The 15,908-nt window shown below is 47.7% G+C and overlaps 1 protein-coding gene across 4 annotated transcripts in view; it reads left to right on the forward strand.

The window, feature by feature from the left end:
• SLC7A1 (solute carrier family 7 member 1) overlaps window positions 1-15,908 on the forward strand; it is an 81,914-nt gene that overhangs the window by 3,365 nt on the left and 62,641 nt on the right. Inside the window, exon 1 of one of the 4 annotated variants that reach the window (XM_003270227.4) lies at window positions 5,632-5,714. The exons of the other annotated variants lie outside the window; for them this stretch is intronic. The gene's annotated coding sequence lies outside the window, so the exon portion shown is untranslated. Of the gene's footprint in view, window positions 1-5,631; window positions 5,715-15,908 lie in introns of those variants that run through there. 4 annotated transcript variants of the gene reach the window in all.

Consider the following 15,908-nt stretch of genomic DNA (forward strand, 5'->3'; position numbering starts at 1 on the left):
TGCAGCGTTGGCAGACCCAGGGGGTGCCGTTTACTTGGCCCACTGGTCGGGATTTGGTCACCCAGGAACATGGACTGCAGAAAAGACATTTCTGGGCTTTGGACCAGATTCTGGCTGGTCTGCGGTTTGCCCTTCCTCCCACACCCAGTGGCTTTCATTGGGCTTTTTTCCTCTAGTTACTGTCAGGAACAGTGGGGAATGGCAGGTATTGCATTTGGTGAACACACTGGATAACTGGAGTCAGAGCCGTGTGACTGAGGAAAGAGGCCTTCACAGCTTCAATGCAGAATGGGATGATTATCTGCCCCGAAACGAAGGATGCTGCTTTGAGGGGAGTTGGGACCAGTACCGGGAACAGCACCGCTCCTGGCTTCTCTGGCTTTGCTTCTCTCTGAAGTAATTTAGACTTCGTGAACCTTACATACTGGCTCCATCTGTATATTGGGAGAGCCTGCCCCTCTCAGCCTCATAGTAGTGAAGTTAGGAAGCATGGAGTCCATAGTGTTCTTTGAAAGAATCAAGGCACCAAGTCCATGCATTTACATTTCTCTCTTGAGATCAGTCGTTTTGTTAGCAGCCTGCAATTCTGACCATGGCAACCAAAAATTTCTGACAGTGGCAACCAAAAATCAAGCGCAAGGAAACCTGGGGGTTTATTTGGAGGTGGGAGAGGATGTCCCTTCTTCTAGTAGGACTATGTCTGGCTACATTGTCTTTCCATTTTTTTCTGATTGTCCCCTTGCCCCCCTCCCTTTTCTGGGGGCACAGAGGGCATAGCAATTTTGTTTCCTAGCTTTCCATATTCCTACTGCAGTGCTTTCTTCAGAATATTTGTTCAGATCGGGTTCTTGGCTGTGAGGACAACCAGCTGCTTTCCTGTTTCTTTAAAAGTGGATCCCACACTCCCGTGTCCTGCACAGTGAGTTCTGCGTCGTAGAAACCATCTAGCAGTGGTGACTCCGGGAGTGGCCTCTGCTTGGTATGGGGCCTCTGCAACATGAGGTTATGGGGCCTCTATGCTGTGGGGTCAAAGGAGACATCATGACCCCTACTGGCAGAAAGAGCAGAGCCCCAGAGTGGGTTCCACTTACAGGGTAAGTGTCTTTTCTGAGATATTCCTCGGAACCACATTTAAATTCTTTTTCCTATTGTTTGCATAATAATTGGCTTCTAGTGCCTACCTTATAGGACTGAGAGGATTTAAATGAGATAATCCATGTTACGGATTTAACACAGCCTCTGGCAGAAGTCTAAATGTTGCGTATAAGTGTTAACTATTATACTGGAAAGAAGGCTCAGTTCCTTGATTTAGGTGTGGGAGAAAAATACATATCTATTTTGAGATAAGGTCACACTCTGTCACCCAGCCTGGAGTGCAGTGGTGCAGTCACAGCTTGTATTAGCCTCCACCTCCTGGGATCAATCAGTCCTCCCACCTCAGGCTCTCAGGTACCTGGAACCACAGGTGTGTACCACCACACCTGGCTAATTTTTATTTTTTATTTTTTGGTAGAGAAGGGATCTCATTATGTTGCCCAGTCTGGTCTCAAACTCCTGGCCTCAAGTGATCCGCCTGCCTCGCCTCCCTAAAGTGCTAGGTTTGTGGTCGTGAGCCACTTAGCCTAGCCCTGAGAAAAATAATTTTTATAACAACTTAATTTCACTCTCTCATTTTACCAAGGCATTAAAATGTTGTGGTCTTTCCTTGGGTGTGTGTCTAAATTAGAAGGGGCAGACATAGTCCCAGGGTGCTGGAGGAGGATGTGTGCCTCTGAGGCATCTGCTGACAGGTTCACCATCCCATCTGGTCCCAGGTCTGAGGGAAGGAACAATAGTCTCTGGGCTGTTTTGGCTCTGACTGCCTGGATGGACTTGAAGCCATCTCTCTTTGGGATCCTGGTGTCTCCCTGAGCATGGGGTGCAGGTTTGCCTAGGTCTCAGACTCATGCACCTTGGGCTCAGTGACTTCTAGGACCCCTGGGAAACAGAGCTCTGAGCCCCTTTCTTAGTGTTTGCTGTGTGTGTGTATGTGTATGTGTATGTGTATGTATATGTGTATGTGCATGTGTGTGTGTTTTGTGGGGGGCAGGACGGGAGTGACTGCCCTGGCTATAGTCATCCCAAACATTTTGTTCAAATTACTCTGAAGCCCTTGGGTTTTAGAGAAAGCAAAGCTGAAAAGCTGAAACTCTGGGCTGTGTGTTTCCCACCTCACTCATCCCGTGCTTGGGTCAGTAGGATAGGATGCCTCCATACAGGACAGGGGTGGTGGGCAACACCCACCTGGGGGCAGCAGTGGGAAGGCAGGGGCTCATCCTCCCCACAAAGTGGCTGGAGTTGATCTGTTACGAACGTCTTCAAAGTGTCCTTCTCTGCATCTTGTCTGCCTACCGAGTGCCATTAGCCAAAGTCTGTTAGGCCAAGTAGGAACGAAGGGAGGGGCCCCGGGGCTAGGTAAGATCAATCATTGCAAGCACGTATTTAGTGCTCACCATGTACTCTGCACTTTATCTATGTTTCATTTGAATCCTCCTAATCACCCAGTGGGGTTGGCCCTTCTGCTTTGACTGATGGGGAGAGGGGGAGGCAGGTGGCCCACGGGCACACAGGTAGGCAGTCAGTGGCAGAGTGAAGATTGGAACCCAGATGTCTGCCTGTACCTGGACTCCAGTCTGTTTTGGGATAGGCCTGGCCTGGCCTACCCCGTGTACAGTGAGTGGAAGGCAGACAGATCTGAAGCCCATCTGCCTGCGTCCCTCTGTTTCTGGCTGAGTCCAGGTGATGCTGGCACCGGTCACCCGCCCCAATGCTGCATGGCACCCTGCCTCCCCTCTCTTTGCCCTGATTTCCCTCTGCTGTCTCTGAACGCAGGTCTTCCCCACCCAAGTCCAGGCACCTGGCACAGCTGGAGCCCTGAGGTCCTTGGGGCAGCTGCGTTGGGACGTGGCCAGTGTCAGGAGCCGGTGTGTGTGACAGAGGCTGGGCTGCATTCTTTCTGGGTCAGTAGTTTGGCATTTACATCACCAGCCTTTGGCTGGATGCAATGCCTCCTGCCCAGACCACAACGGAGCCTTGTTTGATTTGTCACCATCCAGCCATGCCCACACTCCACCTCCATCTCCACCTGGGGAGACCCCTTTGCAGGGGGTCTTGTGGAAACCAGAGACTGTTCATAGGGGAAAGTCAGCTTCCTTTTCTGTATTCCATCCTTCTTAAGGCCAGTGGCCGCCGTCATCCTGCCCTTGGCTTGGCTTTGCTGATTTCTACAATATCTTGCAGAGGTGCCCCCTTTCCTTAGAGGATGCATCTTTAACACTCTCAGAGAGGCTGGGGCAGGACCTGTCCACACCAGGGCCTGCAGCAAGGGCCCATCTTCCCTAAAGTGACTTGGGTGTGTCTTCCTGGCCCGCAGCTTTTCCACAGTGTCAGGGACGCCTCCTGCCCTCCCTTGGGATGAGGCCTGGTCCAGGAGCTGGGGGCGTTAGGGTGTAGTTTCTGGGACCCCATGAAGGCCCCCTGGGAAAGACTGGCAGTTAGAGTTAGGAGAACTCTTCCCTCACCCCTTTTGTCCTTCTCCTTTTCCCCTTTTCTTTTTCAGCAGTTTTTGGATAACACTTCAAACTTGAAGAAAAGTTGCAGAGGCCAGACATGGTGGCTCATGCCTGTAATCCCAGCACTTTGGGAGGCCGAGGCAAACAGATCACTTGAGGCCAGGAGTTTGAGACCAGCCCTGGCCAACATGGTGAAACTCATGTCTATGAAGAATACAAAAGTTAGCCTGGTGTTGGTGGTGCATGCCTGTAGTCACAGCTACTCGGGAGGCTGAGACACAGGAATCACTTGAACCTGGGAGGCGGAGGTTGCAGTGAGCCGAGATCACACCACTGCACTCCAGCCTGGGTAACAGAGTGAGATACTGTCTCAAAAAAAAAAAGAAAGAAAGAAAAGTTGCAGGAGTGCAAGGAACTCCTGAGTACCCTCTCTCAGATGCACAGGTGGTTTATGTTTTGCCTCCTTCCATTCTCTCTCCACCCACACACAAACTCACATGCACACAGACACATACATTTTTTTCTGAACCATTTGAGAGTAAGCCGAAGACGTCATGCCCTTTTATTTGCCCTCTATACTTCAGTGTATATTTCCTAAGAACAAGGACCTTCTCTCACATAACCACGGTACAATAGCAAAGTCAGGAAATTTAACATTAATACAACCCTGCAATCTAGGCCACAGTCCATATTTGACTTGCAGTCATCCACATAATGTCCTTTATAGCTAAGTGTTTTTGGGGAAGGAGTTGTGCAGTGTGGGGGTTCTTTCAAAAGAGCTGTAATTTTCTACCTCATAAGCCTTTTTAAGAAAAAGTGTTTCTAAAAGTTAGAATGTTTGTTGTGGAAAATTTGGAAACTACAGAAAATTAAAAGAAGGAGAAAATAAAACCCATTCATAATTCCAGCTCAGACTGAGTGATCAACCAGAAAGGTGGTGGGAAGACTTTCTCCTTCAGCTCCTTCAGCTCTGGTGACCTGGCCACCCAGACCCGTGGTCCCTCCACCACCCACACACTAGTCAGGAGCCCCACAGCCGAGTCCTGGGGCTGTGGGAGGAGCCGGCCCCTGTCTGGAGCTGGCGGTCTTTCATGCTCCTGCCCACCCCTTGGGCAGGTGCCCACCGAGCAGGGGGACTTAACCAGCCTTGGTGGTGCCTTTGTGGTGCATATCCTCCGGGTGGGGAAGGGTGGAGATCGTTAATAAATATCCAGAACTTGTTTGAGACTTGAAAAGAAATGTTGCAGGCCCACTCTTGTCTGGTCTATACCTCTTGCTTCCTGGACTTGGCAGAGGTTAAGGATGGGGCCTGGAGCGTGATTGAGGGAAACAGCACCGGCCCCGTATCAGTGAGCTCTTGGATGCTTCATGCGGTTGTTAGACTTGCCTTTTAATGAGCCTCTTGGCCCCTACCAGTGGGCTACGGAAGAAATAAAATGTGAAATTTTGCCATGTGAAGTTTGCTGTTTGCCAATGACTGTTCTCAAAAGTTCCTAGGGAAAGGTTTTAAAACTGGTGCAGGTAGTGAAGTTTGGATCTCGCTTCCCTGCTTAAGTCCGCTTAGGTGGTCCCTTCGCCATAATAGCTGTAACTGAGAGTGGCTCTCCCCTTTCCTGGCCCAGAATGGGGTCCTTGCTAAGCGAGTCTGGTTTCTGGAAGGATTTTGTTCTTAGAAGCTACTACGTCATTGTCCTCAGCTCCCCATCATGTGTACCTCAGTTTCCCTGAACTGTAAGTCTATGTTATGTGTGAAAACGGGCCTCTGAAGGTCATGATCAAAAGCCTTGAGTATTTTTCCATGTGTTTGTTTTTTCTACTCCGGCCCCAGACCCTCTCCTTGAAGGAGCTGGCCTTGAGAGTGACTTCGGTGGGCAGCCGCCCAGACTCCACACACCCCGCTGAGTCCACGTAACGCCCAACCTGGACGGGCCAGAGCTGAAGGGCTACTCTTCAAAGAAACCCTTTGAAGTGCAAACATTTCCTTTCCTGAAAAGAAGGGAAATTGAAATGAAAACGTATTGTTCTGTGCAGACAATGTTCTCTTCGATCAAAGAGGGAGTGGGGCTTATAAAGGGAGATGCACAAATTAGAGCTTGATGTGGCCAGTGGTGTGGACGTGAATATTCATCCCTGTGGAGGAAAATAGTGGGGTCTCTGGGATTCGTAAGATTGTATTTTCCTTTTTTTTCTTCCTTTTCCTTAAGGCTCTGAATCTAGGTCTAACGTTCTATTTAATGATGTCTCTCCTTTGTGTTTTTATCTTGTGGTAAGCATTTGGGAGTGTCTTTCAGTAAATCATGATACCATTTCCATGTTAGAATATTATGTAGCCAGTAAGAATGGTGTTTTCAAAGAAGATTTGATTTTATGGGAGAAACTTTAATGTTAAACGTGAAACCATCTGCGTGCAATTTTCCATGTTCGGTGTTATCTTAATGAGATATATGTATTTGCACAGAAAGAAAAGACTGGAAAAATTGGACTTTGTTTTTCTCACTGCAGTGTTTGTGGCACCTAAAATAGTGCTCAAGAAATATTTATTGAATGATTATTCTTATAATAAGTAAAACTATTTAAAGGAGGAATGTCTTTGAGCTAATGTTTTGGCAGGTGGATGGGACAATATGTTATTTTAAGTTTCTGTTATAATTTTGCCCTGGCAGCTCACTTCTGGTGGATTTTGTTCTTTGGCACACATATGTACCCCATTTTGCACTTTGGTACAAATTATACTGTGAATGGGTGACTTTGACATTTATATTTTTGGAAGAATCCGGTTCTACTGAAATCAGAGTATCAGAATGTTGCCTTTTTCCTAATGTTCCCAGATGGGGTAGAATTACAGTTTCTTCTTACTTACTCTGTAGCTAAGGAAGCTTTGGGCCAGTTTGTCTTGTCCTGTGGTTGAGAATTTTTGCCTGATTTGCCCAAGGTTTCTCATCCTTGAGCATCCAAGGCTACCAAGATGCTCTGTTCATATGTCGTCCTGGTTTCTAATGGATAGTTATCTAAAAATGCAGCTTCCCATTCTTACCTGCACCATAGGTTAGCTTGGAAGATGTCCATCCCTGGTCTCAGTGGTCTTGTTCAGGGAGGGTGACTGTCACAGCTGTCCTTTCCTCTCTGGTGAGATTGTTTCATTCCTCCTTCAGGCACTTGGGATTCAGAGCCCTGTTGGCTGCCTCTTCTGTACTGTCAGCTTAGCACAGGATTCTGGAAGCCCGGTGCTGGGAAAGCCTTTCTCTGGGCTGTTTGGGATGGGACTACTGGTTACCCGCACACACTGGTACTCACTGGGTGTTCCCGAGGATGGCAGTTTTTAAACCTCTTTGACAGCAGTCTACAATAAGAACTAAATTTACATTGTGATCAAGTACACACACAGAGGCACACATATTGATATATAGATAAAATGAAAATTTTTATGAAACAGTACTCATTTTTACTGTCTGTGATACACTGAGATAATTTTTATTCTTTTCTATTTCATTACAAGAAAAATTCCTGGTGGCAACTTGGAGTTTGCGAAACACACTAGGTTTAGACATATGAGCCACAGCTCACCTGCAACGCCACTGCATTGTCCTGAATTTCATGTTCACTGCTGGCACTGGGGGATGGGAGTCAATTCTCCATCCAGACCAGTTAGGGCAAAGAAAGTTGAAGAGTCGAGGTTTCTTTTTGTGGTGATTTGAGGGTTTCTGACTGAAGGGGACATTATTCTCTGTGATGATGCCCAAGAAAGTGACTAGGTTTTCAGGGCAGACCTGTGTGAATTCCCCAGTGTGGTTTGCTTATGCAAACTGGGGTATCTGTCCTTAGTTAACCTGACACAGTGGTGTCCCAAAGGTGGCCTGGTCAGGCTATATGTAAGTTTTTAGAAATGGGCCATACATTTATTAATTTCGGTGCTCTGATTTTCTTTGAGTTTATTTTATTCAGTGTGATGCGACGAAGAACCTATCTGAAAGAGTTAAGGATTTTTGAGAAGAAGAGTGAGAAAAGATACTCATAGAAATGTTATTTTTTGACTCAATCTGATGGGTTAAAATCGAACGGTATTGAAACTATATTAACAATAGCAGCCATACCATTAAATAGTTCTTGAAAAGGTTGGATGGATTTTTGCTTAAGAAATGCTTGAATGTTTTTTCTTTTTTTTCCTTAGAAAATAAATGTCTTTAAGTCTGTGTATATAATTCACAAAATAATTGTAAATCAAGGGAATTGACTCTGCCTAACAAAGGTACAATGACATAACAGAACTAGAGCAAGATAAATGGCCTCATTTATTGAAACAATGTGCAAATGTCTGTCCTTGTTCTTTGAAAGTTTCTTTTATTTACTATGCTTCTCAATAAAAATAAATTTGTTGTGAGAACTCAGAGTACTTACTTTACAGTATTCTTAAAAATTCATATAGAAGTTACAAATATTGGCCAGGTGCAGTGGCTCATACCTATAATCCCAGCACTTTGGGAGGCCGAGGCAGGCAGATCACCTGAGGTCAGGAGTTCGAGACCAGCCTGGCCAATATGGTGAAACCCTGTCTCTACTAAAAATACAAAAAATTAGCTGGGCGTGGTGGCACAGTACAGCTCCCAAGTAGCTGTAGTCCTAGCAGAGAGCTGGGTCCTAGCAGAGAGCTGGGTCCCAGCTACTCGGGAGGCTGAGGCAGGAGACTCGCTTGAGCCCAGGAGGTGGAGGTTGCAGTGAGATGAGATCGTGCCATTGCACTCCAGCCTGGGCAACAGAGTGAGACTCCGTCTCAAAAAAAAAAAAGAAAGAAAAAAAAAGTTACAAATATTACCACCACCATTGTTGGTATTTGAGAAGAAACCTCATGAACTCGATCTGGTGCTGTTATATATGTTAATGTTTGAAATAAATGAGGACTGTGTTATTGCTAGTGTACCACACTTCCCCCGCAAATCTATAACCTCACAGGTTCAGCAGCTAGGTTTTTTTTTTTTTTAAACTTTTGTTGGAAGACATTTCTTTTTTCAGATTGCTTTCTTTCCAGAGGGCAATCTTGGGAGAAATTAAGCAAGAGCATTCATTAGTTCTTTGAGTAATTTTATTGAACTGGGAAGAATGTCTGTCTTGCTGGTCTCAGAGTTTGATACAATTAGAATTTTAGAAAATTATCAGATCTAATTTGTGCTGGGATTCAGGCCTAATTACTGAAAGACCCTGTGGTCTGATGAGTCAAGGTGAGGGCGTTGCCGTCTCATGTTTCTTGGGTGATTTGGAGTAGGGCAGTGGCCAGGGGAGGAGAACGCTCTCTGCACAAATCCAAATCACTTTCCTGCGGCTCCTGATTGCCCATGAGTGATCCTGTGTGGAGCATCTGCAAGGGAGGTCTTGCTGAGTCACCCTGCATAGAGTTTGAGTTGCTGGAAGAGTTGAAGTCTACTAAGAGCTGCTGGCCTTGACCCACAGAGGTCCCAGCAAGAGTCTCTTTCCAGCAAAGCGTCCTGCTATGTGAAGGAAGAAAGCACAATTCTGCCCTGGGGAGGCACTTGGGAGCAGGGACAGAGGGAAAGCATGGGTTTCTCAACACGATGCTTTGTGGGAGCAAGCAATACTGCCCCATGTCCAAATGAGCAGTGACTCGAACATTTGAGTTCTCTTCCCTTTTCCTGGAATTGCCCTTGTTGCTAGACTTCCTTGAAGGAACAGAACTGTGGGGACACACTTTACTGTGCATGCGGGCACGGGTGTGGGCTCCTTTACGGTTCTAGGGTGGGGCTGAAGGCCACATTGCTGCCAGGTCTAGACCTAACGAAGGGCCTGCACCTAAAGATGCAAGCTGTGTAAAATAAAAGGTTAAAAAGTTAAACGTGTGGGGAAGACTAACTGGAGCGTATTGTTTCTGGAAACGCAGCACACAAAGCAGGAAACATTTCCATTGTAGTTGCGTACATTGGGTGCATTTTGTAACATGACTGTTCATTATGACTGTTACTCCTTCATTGCTATCTAAAGAGCATGTAGGTAGGTAAAGTCATATGGATTGGGCAGAAGTGGCAGTAGGGGCGGCATAAGTAAGGATAGAAGGAACGTATCTCAGCCAGTGTGCAAGTTAAGTACTTGGCGTAATATAATAGTGCGTTTCATATCCTAAGGTCATACTGTGGGTATCTTTAAACTGTCTAGACCACACGTGCGTACAAATCCTCCCCTGGGGATCTCCTGAAATGCACATTCTGATTTGGTAGCTCAGGGAGGGGGTCTGAGAGATTGCATTTCTAACCAGCTCTCAGGGTCACTTGGAGTAGCAAGCACCTCCAAAACTGCCGGAACCTAGAACAACTGCAGGGAGACCTGATCTGCCCATTAGACCACATCTCCCTGAGGGTCTCGGATGCATGTGTCTTTGTGCCTCCTGTACCAAGAGCAGTGCCTGGTATGAAGTAGATGCTCAAAATGATCTTTTCAACTGAACTGAAGAGGCTGCTGTCCCAGAGCCCATTTACGTTAGTGGACTTGGGACGGCAGGGGTGCGGTGGCCCAGTCATAGCCTGTGCACTCATTCTGGCCCAGCTTGGTTATCGCTTTACAGCCATCTGCAGATAGGATGTGCAAATTTGGCAGCAGAGGCGGGGCTCCTGGCACCAGCAAGGAGTGATAGCCGAGGGCTTGGCAGTGAGGACAAGGACAGAACACCCATGGAAGAGAGGCAAGAACTCAGTAACTACTGCCGTCAGGGATAATTAGCCGAGTGGCAAGCAGCCCTCCTCATTTCAGGAGGTCTGTGTTGTACACCCACATGCAACTCTGTGCCTCAGTTTCCTCATATGAAAAATGGAGAAACTTACAGTCCCCCTCTTGTAGGTTATATTAAGGATTGAAGCTTTTAGCACCTTGCCAGGCTTAGCACGAGAGTGCAATAAACATGAGTTGCAATTAGGATTGGTGTGTAAAGGGTTAAGCCCCAGCCTTCAGGGAGGTTTCTCCCAGAAGAAAAATCCCATTCCTGAGGTTGCACATAAATGTGTTGGTATTTTGCTGCTAAAGGAGTAGGTGTAAATTAACATGCAAAGTGATTCCTCCAGAAGGCTGGGGGTGGTGAAATGGGCGAAGGAGAGGTTGCTACTTGTTCCTCATCCTCAGGAAATTCTTAATGGAAGAGGCGGGTGTCAGGAGGTTTCTAATTACCGGGCAGGCGAGGTGGGAGATGAACCTGTCTTGGGGGTGTGCCTCAGGGGCAGGCATGGCACTGCCAGAGCTAGCGCTGGGGTGAAGTTCCAGGGACCCTTGCCCGTAAGGCCTTAAACCAGAATGCTACTTAGAGTGGACGGCACACGCTTGGATGTATGCTCTAGTGTTTAAGCCTCTTTGCAGCTGACTTATATTTGGTTCTTTAAAAGTCTTAGAAGTGGCTGGCTAAAGGTAATGGGGTGTGCAAGCGTGGCTCCCACACATCTCTCTCACCCCAAAGGTGCTGGGCACGAGTATTCAGGGAAACCTTGGCTGTGTCTGACCTATGTTTACTTCAGAGCTTTGTGCCTAGCACAGGGGTTTGCACGGGGACGTTGAAAGTAAGAAACGAGAGCAAAGTAGATCGGTCTCTCGGAAGGCTTTGAAGGGGGCCCAAGCTTCTGTGTTTTCTGCAAACGCCTGTGAAAACTCCCAGAACATTCCTTGATCAAAATGGTTTTCTTGTACCTTCTCACAGGGGGAGAAGCGACGGTGGGGGCGGGGTCGGGATGTCATGGGAATGGAGCGTTCTTAAGCCCAGTTGTATGTGATTTTTATTTTTCTCTGTTGCCTGATTCATTAATTCATAAACTCCTTTAGAAGGCTAAAGAGTTCATTAGAAATATCCTATTTCTGTTAAGTAGCATAGAAACATGTCATTTACATTTTTCTTTAAAACTCAGAACTTGAGATCACTTTTGTAAAATGTGAGCCAAGGCTGGCCCTTCTCCGGGAGGCTCTGGCGGTGGTGGGAATGTGGGGTTCAGGGGATAGAGGGCACTTGCGGTTTACCCTGTGACTTTGGGTAGCTTTTGAATTTTTGAGCCGTGTGTGTATTGCCTTTTTGAAAATCCCATCATGGCATTGCTTCTTTGGGGAAATCTGATTTCGTTTGTATGGTACCTCTTGCAGGAATGTAGAGGGTAGCTTTTAATCACCTTCTTAACACTTTTCAGTCTCTAGAAACTGGCATATTATTCATTTGCCTCAGCAGGCGTTAAGATTAACAATATATTCCATGGGTGAAACTTCGCAATTGGGCCCAGGAATAGTCTCTCTGCTTTATCACCTTGCTGGAGAGAGAAAATCAATCAGGTAAGGAGACATGTCTTGATTGTTTAGTGATGCAGCCATGTGAGGAAATTAAGACTTGTTTCCAGGTGTGAAAAAGGCCTATGAAGGAGGAGGCTCTGCCAGCCATTGAAAGTGTGTTCTCCGCATGTGTTTATGTATTGTCTGGGCCTGAGGAGGGGTAACATGGAACAGATCTCAAAACGGGGAGGCAGTTATGAAGGCACTTCTTCTAAGTGTAGAAAAGCAGAGAGGAAGCACGGTGTAGGAGTCCTGGACTCTTAACAGAGCTTGAAGTACCTTGGAGCCTGAGAACCCAGACATGTCCCCTCTGCTGTTCCCTCCTGCCTGGCCTCGGAAGTCCTCCTGGGGACTTATCACACTTGCTGCATGGCAGTTCCCGGATTCACTGGCCCCTCAGCAGTCACGGCCTAGCGTTAGAGAGACCTTCACCCCACAGGCTCAGCCATGGACTCATGTGATCCTGGGCAAGAGGCAGGTACTCCAGGCCACATTTTTTGCCTTGGGGCTCTGAAGAGCTTGCACTAAGAGGCTATCCTCTGTGAGGTTTCCAGCCCTAAACAGGAAGTCAGGGACATTCCATGATTATGGATTCGCCAAAGAGCTCTGAGCAGTTTGGTGGCCATGCTGTGAAAGTGGATGTTGAGTGGGAACGATCACGCTCAGATCTAGTAGGAACAAAGGGTCTGGTAGGAGGACGATGACAGAGACCTCTACTAGAGAAGTGTTACTTTGCCTGTGTTAGCCCAGAAACATTGAGCAGGGCACCAGTTCGACCAGAAGGAGCAGAATGGCTCTCGTAAAAATAAAAAGCACTTGGTACCAGCATGCATGTGGTCCACCAGGTTTGTGCCCCATCAGAGGAATACTCTGGAGGAACTTGGGCCATTCAGAATAGTGTATTTCCAATGCAGCTCTGGAAAGAGTGAGCAGTCATGGACCAAACATTTCATGGTCTGATGAAAAGCTAGTGGATGCTGGCCAGGTGCAGTAGCACTTTGGAAGGCCGAGGTGGGTGGATCACCTGAGGTCAGGAGTTTGAGACCAGCCTGGCCAACATGGCGAAACCCTGTCTCTAATAAAAATATAAAAAAATTAGCCAGGCAGGGTGGTGTGTGCCTGTAGTCCCAGCTACTTGGGAGGCTGAGGCAAGAGAATCGCTTGAACCCAGGAGGCGGAGGTTGCAGTGAACCAAGATTGCGCCACTGCATTCCAGTCTGCGCAACAGAGTGAGACTCCATCTCAAAAAAAAAAAAAAAAAAATGCTAGTGGATGCTTATCCATTCATGACAGGGGCAGCCATTTCCTGGTGTCAGATCCCTGGCCGCGGTGTCCTGTTGTGCGGGGCGCCTCAGGTGGAGTTTGGAATGTCGGGATAGGCCATGAGAAGTTTCAGTTCCATACTATCTCACCAGGGAGGAAGCCTGAGAGAAGTTATTTTTCAAAAGGATTAGTGAGCCATACACATCAAAATATATACAGGCTTCATCAAAGGAAAGAGACCCAGCTTGAATTGAGGATGAAGCATTTCCACAGCAGAGTCTGGCCAAAGCTCTGTGTTGAGATATCTAGAGAGAGCTGTCTGCTGCCTGAAAGGTTTCTTTTAGAAAACCCTTCATGGTGGCACCACTTGTATCTGTTTCTCTTCTGCCCTCCTGAGGAACATACTTTTCCCCAGCAGAATGAAGAAAAAGGCAATATTAAAAGATGTGTGAGAGCGAGAGTTCTTGCCTGCCGCCAGGCCCCGCCTGTGGAGAGAAGGGCAGGGCTGTGGAAAGAGGCCTTGGGTCTGAGAACAAGAGGACTCATTAAAGTCTGTGGCTTTTGACAGGCTGTGACAGGGAGCCGAGGTATTGAGGGATCACTTTTCCAGCACTGGTGGATCCTTAGTGGGCTTGGAGCTCTCAGAGTACCCAGTGAAAAGGCACCGGGCAAGAGCTACCCGGGGTGCCCGGTTGACCCAGTAGCTCGCCGTGTCCTCTCCAGGAAGAAATAGTTAAGAGCGGATTGTGCCAGATTTGCGTTCCTCTCTGCAGCCCTTCCAGGGCTCCTGAACCACGGTTGGGCTTTGGGTAGACTCAGCTGGGGACAGATGGCGGACACCCGGCACCTTTCTTGGGCCTCACAATGTTTGCCCAAGGTCCTTTAGGTTTGCCTTAGCAGATGTGATCCTGCCGATGACAGGGTATTCTTATTTACACTTACAGATGTGTGTGTATTAAAATAACACGCCCTTGGATTGGACAGAGCACACTGAGTTCACGTAAGGTTTGCAATAGGACAAAGGATAGCAAAGAGTTCAATTTGCAAAAAAAAAAAAAAAAAAAACAAAACAAAAACTTCAGTTGTGCAGCCCAAGTTCGGATGTCTTAAATATCTGCTCTCTGGACAGAAATCTGATAAGGGTTGTGCTACAGGAGAGGGGAAATCTCATTTGCCAGCCCCCAAGAAGGCTTGGCTTTTGTTTGGGGATGGCAAGGACTTCCTAAGAGGGTTGACTGAAAGATCCCGAAGAGAAGAGTAAGAGACGCCCTCAGGGTCTCCAGTGCCACAGGCCACAGCAAGGAGAACCACAGACGTAGTGACCAGCTCTAGAAGTCAGCACGTGTTCCTCGTCAGAACTTGCAAATGTTTGTTTTAGAATAAATGAAAAGCAAACAGGAGTTTCCACAGCTGGTGACAAACTGACCCAAGCAGAGGGAGTGGAGGAGGAGAGGGTTCTCCGGCTCCAGAAGAACGTGGTTCTCCGTGGTTGCCTAGCACGCGGGGGCTAGTGGTGCTTGGGGTGATCACAAATCTTTTGCAAATGCTATCATGGGACACGCCAGCCCACAAAGCCTGCTTTGTGAGCTCCTCCAAAGACAGGACACTTGGCCAGAGGCGACTGAGGTTGGCCAAGATATTATTTCTTGTGATCTTGGCCCTCCAAATACAGGCTATGTGGCATTTCAGCGAGGAGCAGGACAACTTGGTGGCCAAGAGGCCCATCAGAGCTGCCTGGCTTGCATTCTGCACATCATTGCCAAGCAAATTGCAGCCCCAGCATGGACACAACTCTCCTGGAGCCAAATTTCAGATTTCCCTGTTCTCTCCAGTGTGTGTTTTCCACCTGTCCCCCTTTACTTGGGACTTCCCAGAGCCACATGCCCAGAAGACACTGCCACTCTTCAGTTAGTGTCACTTCTCCTGCACTGGGCACCCAGCTTCCTCCACAGCCTCACCAACCCCCTCACCAGTGAGATACTTGGAGCTGACTCGTGCATTTGGCTCCAACTGTGGGAGCCTGCTGAATCTGGCGCCTGGCTCTGGCTAACCCTGACCCAGTTGGGTGGGAGTTCAGAGTCAGAGCTGGATGCCAGCCCGGCCACCAGCTTGAGGTGTGGAGAAAAGCCCCAGACATCTTCAGCAACAAAGTGGCTGGCAGAGAAGGTGGCTGCTGAGGTGCAGGGAGAGGAAGCCCCTGCCCCATCCGACCATTGAGTTCACTGTACCTTTTGCCGATTTAGGCTACAGTAAAAGACCTTATGCCAAATTTCATTTGAATTTTAGAATTGACCTTTTGTTTCACTCTGGATAAAGGAATTTGTAAACTTCTGTAGTGATATTTAAATTTAGGTGATTAAAAAAAGACAACCAGCGATGGAGGTGACAGGCTAGGACCAGGGCCCCTCTGACCCAGAGCTACCTGAATGGGAAGAGGAGCAGAGGTGTTGGTGCCAGACAGACCTGGGTTCTAGCGTGGTCTCTGGTACTGACCAGCTGTAGGAACCTGCTCCAGGCCTTCCTCTGCCCACTCGCCTGGTGCCACCTTCCAGGGTGTCTGAGAACCGAGGCAATGGTTGGCCAATTCTCAGTACAGAGCTGCGCATTTATCAGTTGGGCAGCAGATACCAGTTTCCTTTTTTTTTTCCTCCTCATTCTTTCATTTAGTTTTAAATGGCACTAGAGATGGTGCATCTGTTGTCCTGGAAGCCCACAGGGCACTCATGGAACAAGGCTGCTCAGCAAATGAACAGACCAAGTGGACCATTGGGATGGCCCAGACATCCTGTCCTGTCCCCT

This window comes from Nomascus leucogenys, chromosome 9 (genome assembly GCF_006542625.1).
Source record: "Nomascus leucogenys isolate Asia chromosome 9, Asia_NLE_v1, whole genome shotgun sequence".
NCBI classification, from domain to species: domain Eukaryota; kingdom Metazoa; phylum Chordata; class Mammalia; order Primates; family Hylobatidae; genus Nomascus; species Nomascus leucogenys.